A 19,198-nucleotide genomic window follows, 5' to 3' on the forward strand; every position below is an offset into this window, starting at 1 on the left:
ACTGGGTGTGAAGAAAAAGAAGCTACTGTGCATATCTAAACATCACCAGGGATGAGAAACCATGAGTTGCAAGAGTATAACTAAAATTACTAGAGGGATTGTATGGTTACAGGATGTAGAATTTGATTTGGCTAGGATGCGTATCATCCAGTGTCCTCTATTCTGCCCCTAGATCACCAACAACCAAAGTGTATTATCATTAATTCATCTGTAATTTAAACTTAAGAAGAAGAGAAATAAAACACATGTAGTCAAGTACCATCTTTCCCCAGATGATTTTGCCTGTCCTTTATGGCAGTTGTTCTTTGGGAGATTCTTTGGTGCAGTTAAAACATTTAGATCCACTTGGCCTCTTTATGAACCTCTGTTATTTCTAAATCTACCATTTTCCCCACATAAAATGCCCTTGCATTCTCTTAGACCTACAGAGCTAAGCTGATTAGTAGAGGGAAGATTCTCATGTTCATGAAATTTACTCTAAATTGTAAATGGCCTCTGCATGGCCTAAGAGGCTCTGCAAAATTGCTCTGCACTCAAACACTCATTTCCACAGCTGTGTCTGTCCTGCTAACCTATGTGCATTCTTCTTCACTCACAGTGGCTGCATGCAAGAATTGAGCATTTGTACTCAGTCATCTTACTTTCAGGAAATGTTTCTTTTCTAGAAATCCACTAAGCTCCTATAAACACCACTCATCACTCATTCTGACTTATCATTATCACCCACAGTTTAGACAGGATTTCCTTAACTAACTCTTATAAAGCCACCCTTTATCTCCATGAGTTACTCTCTATACCATCATCCTGTTAGGTTTTCTCTACAGCATCATACATCATGATTTTTCAGTTTTATCTTTTTCTCTCAACTAGAATGTAAACCCCATAAAAGTAGTCCTGGCCTCTTTTGTCCACTATTACATGTGCAGCATATAAAACAAAACTTGGCACAGTTTAAAAACTTAATAGCTTACTGAATAAATGACCATGATCTCCATTTAAACCCTTTAAAGTAGTTGTATTTTTAAAAGTACCCTTATGAACTGGAATGCATGTGAAATTGATGACATTCCTCTCTTGGTGATAATTGAGATGGAAAATTTCTGTTCTGTTTGATATTTCAGCCAATGTTCTAATATCTGAATGCAGAAGTTATGTCTGGCTAGTTTTAACAGACGGGATTGTTATACACACTTAAATATTTTAAAGAATATTTGGAAAGATTTGAGTCACAGTCTTTGTTCACTTATCAAACACTCCATGCAAATACACAACAGTACTGGTGTGGCCTATTTAGGAAACTGCTGCCACTGGCCAAATGGGAAGGCCATTACCACTACTGATGTCAGAACTGCTCAGCTTTTGCTCAACTCTCATCAGTATCCAGCCTCACAAAACTAATTTCCTATGCAGAGTGGTACAGATGCTCCTTTGCAGAACCCAAATAACATGTCTGGATTCTAGAGGCAAGGGAGACTTGGAAGAGTAGTTATTTGGATTTTCTGTTGGGGAAGTTGTTTCATACATGAGAAACAAACAAAAGGTTTCAGGTGTGCTGAAAGGTTTTTGATGCAGCCACTCATCACTGATGTTCACTACAGTTGAGGATCTGATCTCTTATAATGGATTATATTTTGTTTTATTCATATTCCTCCAAAATTTAATGCTGCTGTTGTTGTTGTTTTCACTATACATAGGAAAGAGATCAGACATAAAGGACTACAAGAAAATTAGAGAGCAGGGAAATGATCTCAGTTAATAATATGGAGGGTTATATGCATGTATTCATTTAAATTTTATGTGCTGTGCAAGGTATTGTGTTTAGTGCTGAGGTAGAAAGACAAAAGAATAGGATAGTTTTAGTTTTCTGGCAGTAGTGGGGAATCTAGAATAGCATATGATTTGATAGAACTTCTCAAAGTCTAATCTACCTTGGTTTTGTCATATTTTATCATATGGAAGTGTTCCTCACTAAAAATATAATGCTTATATAATTATATTAACTCATTTCACAAGAAATTAAAATAAAATCCTATTTCCTTATGATAGTCTTTACTCCCTTGCAGGGATTTTCCCTATTCTGTACCTTCCCTATTAGCCTTCTGCCATACTGATCTTTCAGTATCTGAAATTGTCAAGCTATTTTCAAAGTTGGGTCCTTCTATATATAACAGTACTTCCCATGGTAGAAATTTCTCATCACTTAAATCTCAGTTTAAATATCACCTTTAGAAAAAGCCTTATTTCTGAAAAGTCACAGGCACACTCAGCAGGCATTTCCCAGCCCTTATCTTCCCCTCCTTTTCTCCTCTTGCTTCTGTGCATGCAGGTATCTGGTATGTTTTCATTTTTGCTTGTACACATGCAGGTTTTTAGTGTTTCCATTACACAAGAGACCATAAGCAGCCTAGGGGAGACATCAATTCTTAAACAGCCCCAGCTATTTACTTGTGCACTAAGTTGCTTGAGGAATGCATTTTGCACATTGGCAGGGGCAGGGCCCTCTCATCCTGTGATGTATAAAAAGCAATACTCAGACAGCACACATGTTCCTCATCTCTAACACAAAGAGAGTCATGTGGAGTTGCAAACTCTAACCTCAACAGTTGGCCTCCCTGGGAGACCAACCCTGAAGGGATCTCTAAACCTGATGTTTTGGGACCCTTTGTGCTGTATAAATAATCAGGTAGTCACTTTCTGAAAATCTGTCATGCCTAAGCCTATGTTCCCATGGCACACCATATAGCATCTTGTTCCACAATTGTGTCCTTCCACATATAATTGTACCTCTCATCATTTAGATTTCAGCTAAATATCACCTTTAGGAAAGGCTTTCTCTGACTACAATGTCCACCTCACTCTTGCTCTTATTTTCTGTTCCATTTCTTCGTTGTCTTAATAACACTTACCACAGTCTATGGTTAATTTATTAATCAGTTCTCTTCTTTATTATCTGTCTCTATTACAATATTATGAAGTCTATGTAAAAAGGAACTTTCTCCTATCTTTTCTCTGCTTTATTATTTTATTCTTAGCTCATAGTGTAGTACCTGGCACAAAATTTGTGCTCAATAAAGTTTCTAAAATAAATAATTGAAAAATAATTATTATATCTAAATTGGAGAGAAATTTTCTAATATGTATGACCAGGCTTTAAGGAAAAATGAATTCAGGATTAAATGAAAGAAAAGAAAAAGTTGTAATGGCAAAGTAGAGAAATACATGATAAATTATTACTTTCATTGGTACAAGCTGACTGAGTTGATATTCAGCTTTAGACTGTCAATAATCTCATAATGACTTTGAGGCTCCTTTTCTCCCCATGTTCCATCTTCCTCACACTAATGATGTGATTGTTGCAGCAGCAACTTTATGTATATATGCTCTTTCTCACTTGTGGAAAATCCTGCCAAGTTTAATAAATTAAGAAGCTGACCTGGACACAAGGTAAATGTCCTCAAGGTAAATGACTCAAGGTATATTTGGGGGTTTAAAAGGATCAAATGTCCCATGATCTTTGGCTTTATCAGGGAGAATATGTTATCCTCTTAAGTCCTCACATAACTATTTCAGGGGAGGATTAACTAGACTTGAAGAGTGCTATAAAGATGGCCTTAGAATGCCCTCTAAAAATCTCACGTACAGCCAGATTGTTCATACCAATGTGATGTGCAAAGGAAATGGATGGAAATTTTTCTTTTCTGAAGTTATTACAAAAGATCTAGGCAGAAAACAATTTTTCTGGAAAATTGCCAACTGCTATCTTTTTAATATGCTAATTGTCTATTAATGCTTTTGTGTATTTTATATGATTCCTGAACTTTCCACACTGATTCCTCTGTTAATGATTGTTTGGATCTGTATGGTTGGGAAATGCAATATACAAGAAATAGATTGACTTTTAACAATGGAGATTTCTTTGCTTACAAATTTACACTTCAATGGTCAAGAAAATGTCCCAATTAAGGCATCAACTGGATGATACTTACTCTGTAGACCAGTTACTGGTGAGCTTGGGCTCATTTGTCAGATAGCAAGGCACATGGTGAGATCGGCTGGTCTTTAACTCCTGAGTCTCCTTGCTTCCAGTCTCAGCCTTAGTGGATTCCTCTCTCAGCTTCTGTGGGTGTGTCATTTTCTCTCAGCTCCTCTGGGGCTTTTCCTATGAACTTCTCTTGGTTTAATTTCTCACTTTCTATTTGTCCCTTATCCTTTTATAAAGAAACCAGTAAGAGGATGAAAACCCTCCTTGAATGAGATTGGTCACATTTCAATCAAAATAACCTAATTAAAAGTTCCTACCTATAATAGGTCTATGCACACAGGAATGGATTGAAAGGACATAATCCTTTTTGGGGTACATGCAGCCTCCAAACTACCAGAATGATTTATTGTTATTTTCTCTTTTATGATTATTTTTCTATCTCATGATTTTTTTTACTTTTTTATTCTATACATATTTTCCCATAGTTGAACTTTTAAAATAGTTAGTCAGATTATTCAGTATTTTTATAGCTTTCTTAGACATACTTTCTTGAATTTACACTTTTCAAAATATTCTCTGCATTTTTTGCATTTAATTTTTAAGCAATTTTGTTTTATATTTCATATTTTAACTTTTTGAAGTTGGAAATTTATTTTGAGAAAGGCCGTTAAATAGAGAATGAATTTTAAATGTTTTCTGCATGGTTGTTTTTGAAATAGTTGATTATTAGTAACTTTTTACCATTTTTGACATCACAACTTTATCGTATCTTAAATTCTCATGTGTTTATGTCAATCTCAGTATTCTATTCCATTTCATTGTTTCTCTATACATGTGCCATTGGACATATAATATAATTGCACTTAATCTATAATACCATTTATTAGCTGATAAGCCTAATAGTCCTTCATTATGATCATTTCTAGAATTGTGCCAACCCTTGCATATTTATGATTCCCATTAAATTTGTAATAAGCTAGTCTAGGCAAAAATGATGTTTAGTTAGTGTTTTCAATTAAATGGATTTAGGAACAGTAATTTAGGAAAAATATAATTGTAAAGAATTGAGAATTTCTGTTCATGAACATAGTGGTTCGTTATCACCATTAGTGAAGTCCTCTTTTATACTTTTAGTAGTGCTTTACATTTTTTTTATAGATTTAGCACTTTTCTTGTAAATATAGTGCCTTGGGTGTTCTTGTTTCTCTTGCTATTTTAAACTGGATCTGGCCTTCCATTATATTTTCCAAAGGTCTTTTGTTTGAAGACTGTGAATCTATGTGTTTAAAACTTTTAAATAAGACACATTTTATACTGTAAAAGATTCATATCTTTAAGTGTATAGTTCAATGATCTTTGCCACTAGTGTATAATCATCACCACAGTTCTGATGCAGATTGATTCTTCAGCTGGAAAATATGCTCATTCCTTTTATAGTCAATCCCTCCCCCTATTTCTAGGCCCTTGCTAATCTTGATGGGTCCTTTTATGTAAATTTGGTCCTCATGATTGGTACTCATGTAAATTTCATTTATTAGTCCTTTAAGCTTAGATCCTTTCACTTTGCATGTTGCATTTGAAATGTGTTCAGAGTGCTGTGTATATCAGTATTCATTGCTTTTTACTGCTGAGTAGCACTTCAATTATGGATGCATTAAAGTTTATTTTCTCATTTTCCATTAGAGAAGTATTTAGGTTATTTCTGCCAGATATTTATTAGGAGTACTATCTTAAAAATTGAGGAAAAGATGTTTTCTGGGAAATAAAAGCTAAAACAATATATCAGCACAAGACTTCTAGTAAAAGATATAATAATGGAAGACCTACAAGTAGAGAGAAAGTAATAATAGATAGAAATATAGATCTTCACAAAAGAATGTCAGTTACAAAAAATGATGACTACATGTATATTTATGTAAGATTTTTCTCATGTTATTTAAATCTATAATATTTTCATTGTTAAAACAAAAATGAACTCTTCCTATATAATTTGTTAGACTGTGTCAATACAATGGTTAATTGGGAGGATTTAGGAGACAGGGTTTTTGGCAATTCTCATCCTCTGAATGAGTGACTTAAAATTAGGGTTATAATTTTTTATGAGTATCTGGGAGTCAGTTTACCATAATCTGTTAGGAGAAATAGAGGAAGCCTCTTTTATACCATAAAGAAAGAAATTCCTACAAACATAGCATTAGGGTCTAAATCTCACTCAACCCCATCTCATTGTGACAAACAGCTAGACAAGAAAGAAAGAAAAACTCTGCAGGGGAGAGGGCTCCACCTCCTCACTCTCAGCCCCTGCAGTGGAGGTAGTTACAGCTCTATTTCTTATCACCTGGATTGGTGCAATTCACTTGGCACTTTGAGTTCAGGGTTTTTAGTTACTTAAGGAGATAAGGAGTGGAAGGATGGTATCTTCTGTAACCACAGAAAGGTCCATCATTGAGAGTACTCAAAGTGAGAGCACTTGGGGAGTAAGTGAAACATCCACTTATGTGGGCCATGGCTTCCATTAGTCTGGCTGCTTGTTTGGAGTTCTGTCCCGGTAAGAGGGAGACACCAAAGACAGGATAGGACTGACTCTTAGTGTGAATTTCCTGGAGTTACAACAGAATAACTCTGTCAGATTGATCAATGATTCAATACAACAAAGAACAGAATGGCATTTTATTATTCCCTCCCATATGATTTTTTTCTTCCAGGGCCAAAACCTTCAGTAGGCCTGCCACGATACAGTTTTGGGTGCTTTGTCTTGGAAGCTAGAACTAATATTACTCAGGATACAGGTAGTAGTTATTTACATAACATATGCAGGCTTTAAAATTAAATAGGAGATTGTGTACATGCTTTTATTGTTTGTGCAGGAAAGCCAAAAGGCAAACATACTATATATATAATTATTAATGATGACACTTGATGTTGTACACAGTAAAGTTTTTTTCCAAACTGAAAATAAAATTTGTGGGACAAGAATTATAGGAAATTGGTGCAAATTGGAACATGTGCTAGGAGTGACTGCTTGGAACTGCCAGAAAGTGTGCTCCAGAAGAATTGAAAAATTAGGTCACATTGGAGTTCATAACTATTGTAGGACCCTCTAGTTTACAGCTGTATAATTTTCTTCACCATTGCCTAACAATTAGGCAAAGGGAAAGAAATAGTGTTGAAATTCATGATTTCAATACTTCAGTTAGAGTGTTACACAGAAACATAAAAGGTTTAATTTGACTTCATCTGTAAGGATTGCCATTTATTCATTCTACAGTATTTGAGAATCTAGATAATTGCAAAAAATTAGAATATGCAGACTTCCTACCTTGATTACTCAGATATTATAAGTTCTGTCTTTTGTACTAGCTACTGTTTCTCTACTATAGAAGGCTCAGTTCTTTTCAGAGATATCTTGGAGGTGAAGTGTTGTGTGGATATTTTTGATGGAAAAATTGCCCCACACATACAGCCTATCTGGTAATATCATGTGCAACTTTGCTCTACAGCTGTACCTGAAAGAATATAATATCCATACTTGGCTTAAGGCCGGGAAAAAGGTGTATTCTGGGAGAGCCCAAGTTACAATGCAAGATGCTCCATGGGTTATACAAAATAGTAGCATCAATTTGAGGATGATACCTCTCCTAATAACTTCCTCTCATTTATTCAGAGACATTTCAGGCTGATGCCTATGTTCCACAATAGTACAGCTACACTGGATTAAAGCAATTCATTTTCAACAAAATTCTTAGCCATAAATCCATTTTATATATTTTAAGTATTTGGGCTACTTGCAATATAAGTTGTACTTGAAGATTTTTAATAATAGTTTTTCTGTGGGATATATAATGAAATGGATTTTCAAAACTGTGAAGATTTTATGTCAATTAACAATGCCTCATTGAACAATAATTTGCACATGCACAGATGTTTCTAATTGGAAGGGAATTTAGTCATGTTTTAATTAATATTGATATGCTATGAAAGTGTAACAATTCAAGATTCAATGTAAGGGTATAAATATACTTACACCAACATATTTTTACTACATCATCATTATCTTCTGATTTACACACATATGATCTTAAAATATGAACATTTTTCCTTATCTTCCTTGTTTTGTGATTTTTAACACAAGATCATTCTCTGGCTCTAGAGCTTCCTCATTGCATCTTTCATCTCTGCATTTCTAAGGGTTTGCTTAAAAGGTTTAATAAGGGAGGGTTATAGTATAAAATAGAGCCACCTTTACTTATATGAATGCCATATTTGTATATGACACAAATATACATCATATACAAATGAATATACACAAAGAATAAGACAACCACAATAACATGTGAGACAAAGGTGGTGTGCTGGTTTGAAATGATGTATGGACCCTGATTTCATGGGTCCCATTGATATGATGTAAAGGTCATGTTTTAATCAAAATCCCATTTCATAATGGCAGAATAATCCCTATTCAATATTTTATGTTTGAATCTGTAATTAGATCATCTCCCTGGAGATGCAACCCAATCAACAGGGGTTGTTAAACTGGTTTAGGAGAGATGTGTCTCTACCCATTTGGGTGGGTCTTGATTGGTTTACTAGAGTCCTGTAGAAGAGGAAGATATTTTTGAGGAATGAAAGATATTCAGAGAGAGCAGAGCAGAATGACATAGCCACAAGAAGCAGAGTCCACCAACCAGTGACCTTTGGAGATGAAGAAGGAAAATGCCTCCCTGGGAGCTTCATGAAACAGGAAGTCAGGTGAAGAAGCTAGCAGATGATGCTGTGTTCACCATGTGCCTTTCCAGATGAGAGAGAAACTCTGTATTCACCATGTGCCCTTCCACTTGAGAGTGAAACCCTGAACATCATCGGCCTTCTTGAACCAAGGTATCTTTCCCTGGATGCTTTATATTGGATATTTCTATAGACTTGTTTTAATTGGGACATTTTCTCGGCCTTAGAACTGTAGACTAGCAACTTATTAAATTCCCCTTTTTAAAAGCCATTCTGTTTCTGGTATATTGCATTCTGGCAGCTAGCAAACTAGCACAGGTGGAGAGAGCCTTTAAACATCCATCAGAGTTGTGAGTTCTGAGTCAGCAAATGATGAGGTCATAGGATGCGACAGGAATTGAAAAACTAAACATAAACATGGACCCACTGTCAGCAGTAAATAAAAGTCTAAAGATGTGTATTTCATGTGCAGGAGAATTTCATCAGAGGGAAAAGATCACAGAAAAAATGGTCATGGCATTGGGGTCAGAAAACCTCAGCCAGCCAAATAAACAGGTTTGAATCAGAGAATGAAGAAATCTTCTAGTCCAGGACATGACCACTAGTGGACCACACACCCTCCAGTGCATTGTGATCATGAAGTGCAGAGGCCTGCAGATAGCCATGTAGTTGTCAGAGGCCATCACAATGAGCTCAATGATCTCAACTCCCACAAGGAAATGCATCACAAAAACCTGAGTCATGCACCCAAAGAAAGATGGTTTTCTTCTCAAAGAGGCAAAATATCATTTTAGTATTAGAAGAAGGGGGGGCATCTTGAAAAGATTAGAAAGACAGAAAACAATACACCGGGAAGCCCAAGACTAGGCTGGTGGCAATTGTTACTATGATGAATAGATTGCCTGCCATGGAAAGAGTAGATTATTATAAACATGACAAAAGTTTCTGCACATCTGGTTTCTGTGTCAAGCCTAGCAGGAAGAATTCAGTCACACTGTTTGATCACTCCATGATCCAGTTTAGATAATGTATTTATCTGCAAATAGCACATGGATTACCATAGCTACAGACAATTTTGATCAAGAAAATCTGTTAAACAATATATTTCTTTTAAGATTGATGGAACCCCAAGCAGACAAAACCTAGACTTAAGCTACTGCTATATTGTTAACCTTATACAGTGTTGAATATATTAGCCTTCTTCTACATACACACATGCACACACACACACACACACACAGGGAGAGAGAGAGAGAGAGAGAGAGAGATGCACAGCATTGTTTATGACAGTTTCCACCAGACCCATTTCCTTTAATTAAACATGACTGGAATCTCTCCTATTCTTCACATAGTAAACAAGAATGAAAAGAGAACCTTTAAGGATAAGCAGAAGCTTAAATTCCCAAGTGTTATCTCCCTGTGTTTTTTTCTAGGCAATTCAGACTGATGAAGCTAAACTTCTGAGTGCCATATCCTTATTAAACTTAGCTTGTTTGAGGACAAGTATTAAACATCAAGTGAGTTCTATTTAAAATTAGGGATCATGTAGTAACATTTCAGACTCAACTGAATTGGTGAATACTTGAAGCTGAGAAAAGATACACAATAACAGTTAGATTCGTGAGCTCATGCTTCATTGAAACAGAATTACAGAGAATATCACAGATTCCTTATCAAACACCTCTGAAAGAATAATGTCCTTAGGATAATAAAACATATGACTTGATGCAGTGAAATAGTCCCAAAATTTATTTGTAACTTTAAAATTTTAATGTTTGTAGAACTTCTGCCATAACAAATTTTAGGGGTCTTTTGCAATTCAACACTGCTTTTTAGAAAGATTGTGAAACAATCTGGGGCTGTTCACTCAACAGATATTTGAAATGATATAAAATCATCACAAAATCTTTGTCAGAACATGTTCTTTAGGATAATCAGAATATATTTATATTTTGTTTTCCCTGTAGCTAAGGGATGCTGTATAGGCCACAGTTTTATTAAGCTGAAATTTTTTCATATATAATAAAGGAAAAATAACAGAGCATAGAAGAATTGAAGAATATCATTAATTTTATGTCATAGTTTGTATTCTAAATGTAAAAGTATAATGTTCCCCACATTTCCAAATGACTATTATTAATGACCTAAAATTAGAAAAGCTTATATTCTAAATCGTATGCTTGAAATAGCTGCTTGATATAATATTAAGAGAAAAATAAATGAACTATGAGTAAATATAAATGAATATTCACCAAAAGACATTTGAAAAAAAGACAATTATATTGGAAAAAATTGTATGCAAAAATCAATATATTGGGCAATAGGAACCCAATACACTTGATAAATTCAAAAGCTTGTTAGTATTTAAATATACTCTTAAAATCATTGAATACAAATAAGCTCAACAAGAAACAGATAAGGCCAAATCTCAAAAGGACATTAAGATAAACAATATTCTAAAGAATTAATGAATATTTCAGTGGGGTTAATAAAGGTTTGTCAGCCACTAGTAAGTATTTATCAAAACAAAACAATTCCCCTGAGTATATGTTAGTAGAAAAGATTAATAAGAAAGAATAGGCCTGTATCACAAAAGCAGTGCATCCTAAATAATCATGGAATATAGTTAAGAGTACAATTATATTTGATCAGTTTTCTTTAATTTATACAGACAGAAATCAGGAGAATATATATGGTAATAGATATTAAGGGGGGATAATGGTGGAAGGAATATAAAGTTGGATTAGATTGAATATATTGATATGGGCCCATGAAGCAGAGTTTCTGGATTCAGTATTATAGCTTGAATGTTTAGAAAGGGCTCTAACACTTTGACAGATTTTTTGAAACATGGACCAAAATATAGCCTATACAAAATGAAGTGGAAATGCCAGAATTTATCTGGTATAAAGTAGTTGAACAAGTACAAAGGCTTAGAGAGATTGGAATGTTAGATTGTATTCATCATGAGAAATGCTTACCCAGACTGGGACAGTCCAGATGATGCACCTTTCACCACAACAGTGAGGAATGAATTTGAGACTGGAAGCTCTCTAGTCACTCTTCTATGCAGGTCAGATTAATTGTGGGAACTTATGCAACTGATCTTGAACCCTTAAACACAATGAGAATGATAAAATTTCAGGTTGGCAGGGCAATGAGACATCACTTAATTACCAAACATAAGGGGGGCATGGTGTCTGTAATAGACAGTAAATTCAAAGCAGTATTCAGAGCAGTTTGACTCACAAGACCTATGGCATTACCTAGCTTACTATGAGGTACCGAGAAGTGAAATAGATGGGCAGTGTACTATATTCTCATTTGATCTTTATAAGCAGAAGTGTTCTAGGTCAAGTGAACAAAAGTCTGACTTGAATAGAAAAAGAGAACCATGGTCTCTCGGTTTCCAGACCTGAGAGAGTTTAAGGGGTCCAGAACACTTGAATGAAGAGAAATCTGTGTCCCTCTGAAGATGAACACTGCACACTCCCAACAAAAAATCATGCTGTTAATTGTGCCTTCCCAAAAGGAGCCTATAGCCTTTTACCAGGGTGACTGTGTTTTGGGGAAAAGGAAATGATCAGAGACTTCAGTCGTTCCTGTAAAATGGCTCTGGATTGACACTAATCCCAGGAGACCAAGTCAGAGTAGTAGTTTATGGAAGTCAGAAGATCAAAGGAGTTTTAGCTTTGGTTTATCTCACAGTGGATCCAGCAGATCCCCAAAACAATTCTATGGTTACTTCCTCAGTTTCAAAAAAATAATTGTAATAGACATACCTGGTAAATAGCAAACTTACCACATTGGTTCCCTGACTGGGCTGTGGAATGAGGACAATTATAATAGGGAAGGTGAAGTGGAAATCTCTATAACTTGCTTCTACTTAGCAAAATAGTAAATGAAAAGCAATACCACATCCTGAAAGGATTACAGAGTTTTATGTCACCATTTATGACATGAAAGATTTACAGATGGTAATTTCCACCACATCCTGATACAATTCTCCTATTTGGTCCATGCAGAAAACCAGTGGATCTTCAATGGCAATGGATTATCATAAATTTAATCAGGGGATGACTCCAATTTCAGCTGTGATTCCAGATGCGATATCATTGCTTGAGCAAATGAAACATTCACTGGTACCTGATTTGGTAAAATTTTTTCCTTGTCACCTGTTCATACAGACCACAGAGAGAATTTGTCTTCAGTTGTCAAGTCCAGGAATACACCGTCTCATGGATATATCAACTCTCCAGCCCAGAGTCACAATGAGGTCCATGGGGATCATGGTCACCTTTCCATAAGGTGTCACAATGGTCCATTACATTGATAATATTATGCTGACTGAAACTAGTGATGAAGAATAGCAATTACTCTCATTTTGTTTCATGTCAGAGGATAGGAAATAAATTCCCTAAAATTCAAGGGCTTTTCTCATCAGTGAAATTTCTGGAAATCTACTGGTTTGGGACATATAAAAATATCTCCTCTAATATGCAGGGTAAGCTGTTACATCTTGTCCCTCTTATTGCCAAAACAGAGGCATGATGCCAAGCAGACATTTATGGACTTTCAAGGAAGCATAAACCTCATTTGGGTGTGGTATTCCAGCCCATTAACTGAGTGACTGAAAAGGCCACAAAGTGCAACATGCAAAATGTTATATACAGGATCATGCCCTAGAAGATCCTAATAACACAGTAGGTTATAAAATGTAGAATTTCTAGGCAATGGAATACTATTCATTCATAAAGAGGAATGAAATTATAAAACATGATGTTACAAAGGTGATCCTTGAAACATCATGCAATATGAAATGTCAAATTTGAAGGAAAAGTATCATATGATTACAATTATTTGAACTAGCTAGAAAAGTAATTCACAGATACAGAAAGTAGATGAAGATTTCCGGCATCTGAGGCAAGGGGAAATAGGGAGTTATTGCTTAATGTGTAAAGAATATCTGTTCTGGGTGTTAACAAATTTTGATAATGAAAGGTGGTGATGTTAGGAAGATATTGTAAAAGCACTGTAAGAAACTGTAAAATAGCATTTTAAGACATTGTAAAAGTAATAAAGACCAATAAATTGCACCCCTATGGTAAAATGAAAAATATGATGTTACATATCTGTTACCACAAAAAGAAAAAGGAAGAGACTAACTTATGAATAAATACAGAATAAATGACCTTGGATAATAAATAGAGTATGAAATAGAGGAGGTAAATGCTGGGCTTAAATAAGTGAGTTAATTTATGGAATACATGGAACACTGTAAACATTATTCCATATAATAATATTACAACTCATTATGGAGTTGAGATTTAAGCTGGCACACAAGGTGTTGGAGATGGTAATTCATTAATTCACTCATCATCATTCCAAAAGAATTTGAAATTTGTTAGAAAAGTACTTCTCAAGTGCTGTACCATACTCTGGAGGTAAAATATAGTTAAGACAGATCAGATTCCAGCCCTCAGGAAACTTTGGTAAAGGGAGGACAGTAAACAAATAACTGGATAAAATAAATACACATTTTTCTTAATGCTTTGAAGTAATTGAAAAGTGTTTTATGATCACTAATAAGAGAGGGGTCTACTTTACATGAACCTACTTTCATCTGGGTGATAATGTGATATTTAGGCTGAGACCTGAAGCATAAGAAGGAGACAACAATGGAAAGTGCTAGGGAGAGGTCATTCTGGAGAGGAACCACAGCAAGGGTGATGCCACAAAGTAGAAAAACTCTTAGACTGTAGCCAGATCTAAGAAAGGGGAAGAGGGTTAGCTATGCCAAAGGAGAAGTAAGAAAAAGGCAGTCCTCATGGAACCTTGTAGGCTAAGACAGGTTTGGATTTCATTCACAGCCCTCCTATTTGTAAGGTGGTGGGTGATAGTGAGATGATGTGGGAGAAGGACAGAAGCAGCAGGATGAGAAGGTAGTTCGTGGCCAAGTGAACATGTTAGCCTGGTTGCAGAGCACAGCTGTGGGGGAAACAGAAGGAGTAAGAGTGGAGTCCAAGACTCAGACCACTTTGTGAAGGTTGCCAGATGATTCTGTTGCTGTTGATAGTTATCCTTGGGTCTATGATGTTTGATATTGATATGATCATTTACTTTCCTTGCAGATAAGAGATGCTTCTATTCCTGTTCAATGACTTATCTGATGAAAAGTAAAATCAAACAATGTCACAAACATTCTAGTAGCCTTTAGGACATTTAGACTCTGAATGTTCATCTAGTTGCCCAGCAATTTAATTGCTAATTTCCATCCTACTGAGTTATATTCATCATTACCAAGAAAATTTTAGTTGGGAAATTTGTAGCGCCCTATAATATGTTAAAGTCAGGGCTTCTAAGGTAAAACCTCTTGGTTTGATATGGACAGTTCCAGTTTTTGCCCTGAAAATCTCACATCCTAAACTATCAGTTACCATTGCTCCTTGGAAATTTAACTGTGGCAGATGCAAAGGAACATTGGTCAGTCCCCATTCATGACTGACCAATGCACTCATTTCCTGAGGTTGTGGAAGTATCAGCTCACAGTTGAGTCCCTCCCCAGTAATTGCCTTTAGGAAATAAATGAAGGTTTTGATAGCATCTGGTATTGTGCCTGGAGGCCAGTATTTATTTTGGGTAAAAGAATTCCAAAAGTACACCCTGTCTCCAGGCACACCCTACATCTATTGACCAATAACTACAATGACAGAAATTATGACACTGTATCCAAATTCATGTCACCTCTGAAATGTCATCCCAGGTCCAAAGCTCCCCATATTAGTCAGTGTTTCCTGAGAAACAGAAAAGACAAGAGATAACTCCAATGAAGGTGATGTTGAATTCCCCAGGAGAACTTGGCTGGCTGAAGGAAAGATAGAAATTATTTTGTCTGGCTGCCAAAATAATTACTTCTCCTTTTAAGGTCTTGAACTTATTGAATAAGTCTTTCCTTCTGTTTTGTTAATTGTAGGTGCAATCCACCATAGATGCAGTCAAATGATTGCATTGGATTTAAATCCATCAAATACCCCCACAGAAACAATACGGCCAGTGATTGCTTGTCCAAACCACTGGGCACCATAACTAAGCCAAGTTGACCCATGAAAATTAACATCACACTGCCTGTGGAATCAGCTGAGTCTCTGTGACAGGTGCCATCAAATGAACTTCTCTTAAACCAATATGGCTTCCTCACTCCCTCATAGTGTCAGCTCCTGAAATGCCTCCCCAGTAAACCCCTATAGTCATAGCACATAATTTGAGAGCCCTGAAGAAACTGACTACAACAGTTGGTAAAGAAGTGGGATCAATTTAGGAAAGAGACTCTAAAATGAGACTTTGGATCTTAGTCACCTGCCACTGGTTGGGAATGAGCAATTGCTCACTAATGTTAAGTCCAGAATTTAGAGTTCCTGGACCCAGTTGTACTGTAATTATAAATATTTACCCTTGTAGAAATTTTCCCCTCAGTGGATGAGAAAGCACTGCAGGATGCAATATCTCAGGAACCCTAGAGGGTCATGGAAAATAGTCATTTAAAGAGAGTGTAGAGGGATGGCTGTTGCTGGCTACTATCAATGCATTGAAAAAAGACAATGAAATGCAAAGTGTGATTAATCATTAATTTAAGGCTGCATATAAAAGCTAGAGGACCTCCTTGGCAGCAGATAATTAGACTCTTGGCACCAGACAGAAGACACTCTAAGGATCAGACTCAGAGATTAAATTTGAAAGGTTTAGAACTCCAGTGAAGGCAGAGTCCTCAATTTAAGGAAGTGATCAAGTCAAAGGTCTGACCCTATTTTGGAATGAGTTGGATTCTGAGATAAGGGATAAGGGCATACACATCAACATTCTTAAAATCCTTGTAACCCCAGATTTCTCCCAAATATTTTGGACCTACAGTAGTGGCCCATTCCTACCACAGACCAACATCACCACCCTGCTTTTAGACCTATACTGAGATGTTTGCTTTGGAAAAGCCACACCCCATTCCCTCACAGGAGCACAATATCTCTCTTCTGAACAACAGAGTGGTGGATGACAGCAAAAAAAGATAGCATTGAATGAAGCAGGGGTAAAGGTAGACAATATGCTGATGATTGTTTTGTAAGGTGAGCAGATATCTGCATCAAATTACCAGGCACTTATACACTTAATGCATATATGGATGATTACAGGGTTTTTTTTTAACTATAGGAGATAAAACATTCTAACATCTGATGGGAATATTGATATGACATTCCATCTCCTTCAATTCATATATTTGTGAATCATCTCCTATCATTTCATTCAAACCAAAAGATGATATGAATATCTAATTTCCTCTACCATGTCTATCACCACTCAAAATTCAGAAAGCCATTCCCTAAGCCCCTCACTGTTAATTGGAATCCCCTGTGCTTTTACTCTTTTAAACAGTATGCTTTAATGTTCCTCCTGAATCTTATCACAATATAATACATTTATCTATGTGATTGATTAATCAAGAAGGGATTGTTAAATACAAAAACAGATCACTGAATATTAAATAGTAAAGGATGACTTTTTTTCAGGAGGTTGATATAACAGATGACAGAGAGTAGAATTCAACTCCATTGACACAAAGGATAGCAGCTATTTAATAGGTTGGGGGAAAAGCACGGGAAGATATTAAGGGGGCATCATTTATTGGGTAGGATGAAGGATATCCTGAGGTTGTACTTAGGATGGTTTTTTTCCATAGATATGGGTGAAGGATTTTCTGAGGTTGTGATTGGGACCACTTAGTATGCAATGTCTCCCTTTGCAGGAATTAGACCTTCTAGAACCTGTTATGGCTTGGAGTGAGGAGGAAGAGAAGGAATTTTCCATTTATTAACCTCTAAGACTCCTGGGTAGCAGGGTTTAGAAAGAGAGAGGAGGGAGAGGTTGGGGTGCCTTTGATACTAGAATAGGTAGGGTCTGAAGTTGCCTTTTTTCCACTACTCTCTTCATTCTCAATTGTTTTTCTCTGCAATCCTGCAGCTATAAGATCCATTCTGATATAGGACAGGGAAGGGAGCAGGCAGTGGCACACAAGTAGTAAGGCTGGCAGATCGGTCAAGATAAGGGAAAATGTACTTTATCAAAACCATTACTGTTTTTTAATCAATATATCCCAATATCTAACATAATGCTTGGCCTATGGTAGATACTCTGCAATTTGTGTTGAATGAATGAATAAATGAATGAAACTTGTAGATTTTTAACTCATTGAGGAAACATACTTATGGTATGTTTTTTAGGAATTTTTTTTGCATGGACAGTCTCCAGGAAATGAACCCAGGTCTCCAGCATGGCAGGTGAGAATTTTGCCAGTGAGCCACCATTGCCCACCCATGATAGGACATTTTTTAAACTAAATTGATGAAAATAAGGAAGTGAACAAGTGTACACTGAGAAATTGGATAATAGGTGAAATAGTCATATTTCTAGAAACACAAAAAAGCTCAAAATAAATCAAGGAAATAGAAAATATCAATAGCCCAATAAGAAATTAAAAATTTGAGTCAGTAATCAAAAATATATCCAATCCAAGACTGGATGGCTTCATGAATAAATTCTGCCAACATCCAAGGAAAAATTTCCACCAATCCTTCTCAAATTCCTTCAGAAATTTTAAGAGATGAGAACATTCCCTAACTTACTCTACAAGGCTAGTTTTACCCCAATACCAAAGTCAGATAAAGTCAACATAGAAAAGAAAAATTTGAGACCAATTAACTGTGAATAAAAATGCACAAATCTTCAACAAAATATTGGCAAGCCAAATTCTACATCCAAATTAAAATTCAATTAAAAGGATTATTCATCATTACCAAAGAGTTATTATCCAAGTCAATGCTATATACTACATTAATGGAATGAAGGAGGGAGAAAACGTGATCACCTCAATTGATGCAGAAAGGCATTTGGAGAAAATCTAAGTTTTCTTCATAATAAAGACACACACAAAACTAGGAATAGAAGATAAGTTCCCTGACATGATTTTTAAACTCTCACAGAGAACATTCTTCTCAATGCTAAAAGACTGAAAGTTTTCCCCTAATATTGGGTTCAAGAAAAGAATGCCTGGTTTCATCACTATTTTTCAACATTGTACAAGAAGTTCTAGCCAGATAATTTAGAAGAGAAAAAGAAATAAAAGTATCAAAAGTTTAAAGGAAGAAATAGAAGCATCTCTATATACTGATCACTTGATCTGATCAATAGAAAATCCCACAGAATCCACAGAAAATTAATAGAGCTAATAAAAACATTCATAAAATTAAGGACTACATTATTAATAAGCAAAATTCAATTGTGGTTTATTAGCTTTTCTTGACCACTGCTTTTCTAGGGAACCAGTCATCATTTCTTTGATTAGCATTTTTTAAATGGGAGAAAATGATATGTAGGTTATGAAATATAGCCCCTCAGGTACAGCCATATACAACTCAAAATTTTCTCTTCTTAAATCTTATTTTA

At 35.7% G+C, this 19,198-nt stretch overlaps 1 long non-coding RNA gene across 5 annotated transcripts in view; it reads right to left on the bottom strand.

Moving 5' to 3' along the window:
• LOC143662471 (uncharacterized) overlaps nt 1-19,198 on the bottom strand; it is a 165,275-nt gene that overhangs the window by 51,595 nt on the left and 94,482 nt on the right. For all 5 annotated transcript variants that reach the window (XR_013165334.1, XR_013165336.1, XR_013165335.1 and 2 more), the window contains one exon: nt 11,689-11,821. This is a non-coding gene — a long non-coding RNA (uncharacterized LOC143662471). The remainder of the gene's footprint in view (nt 1-11,688; nt 11,822-19,198) is intronic.

The sequence above is a fragment of the Tamandua tetradactyla genome, chromosome 18 (genome assembly GCF_023851605.1).
Source record: "Tamandua tetradactyla isolate mTamTet1 chromosome 18, mTamTet1.pri, whole genome shotgun sequence".
Classification (NCBI taxonomy): Eukaryota; Metazoa; Chordata; class Mammalia; order Pilosa; family Myrmecophagidae; genus Tamandua; species Tamandua tetradactyla.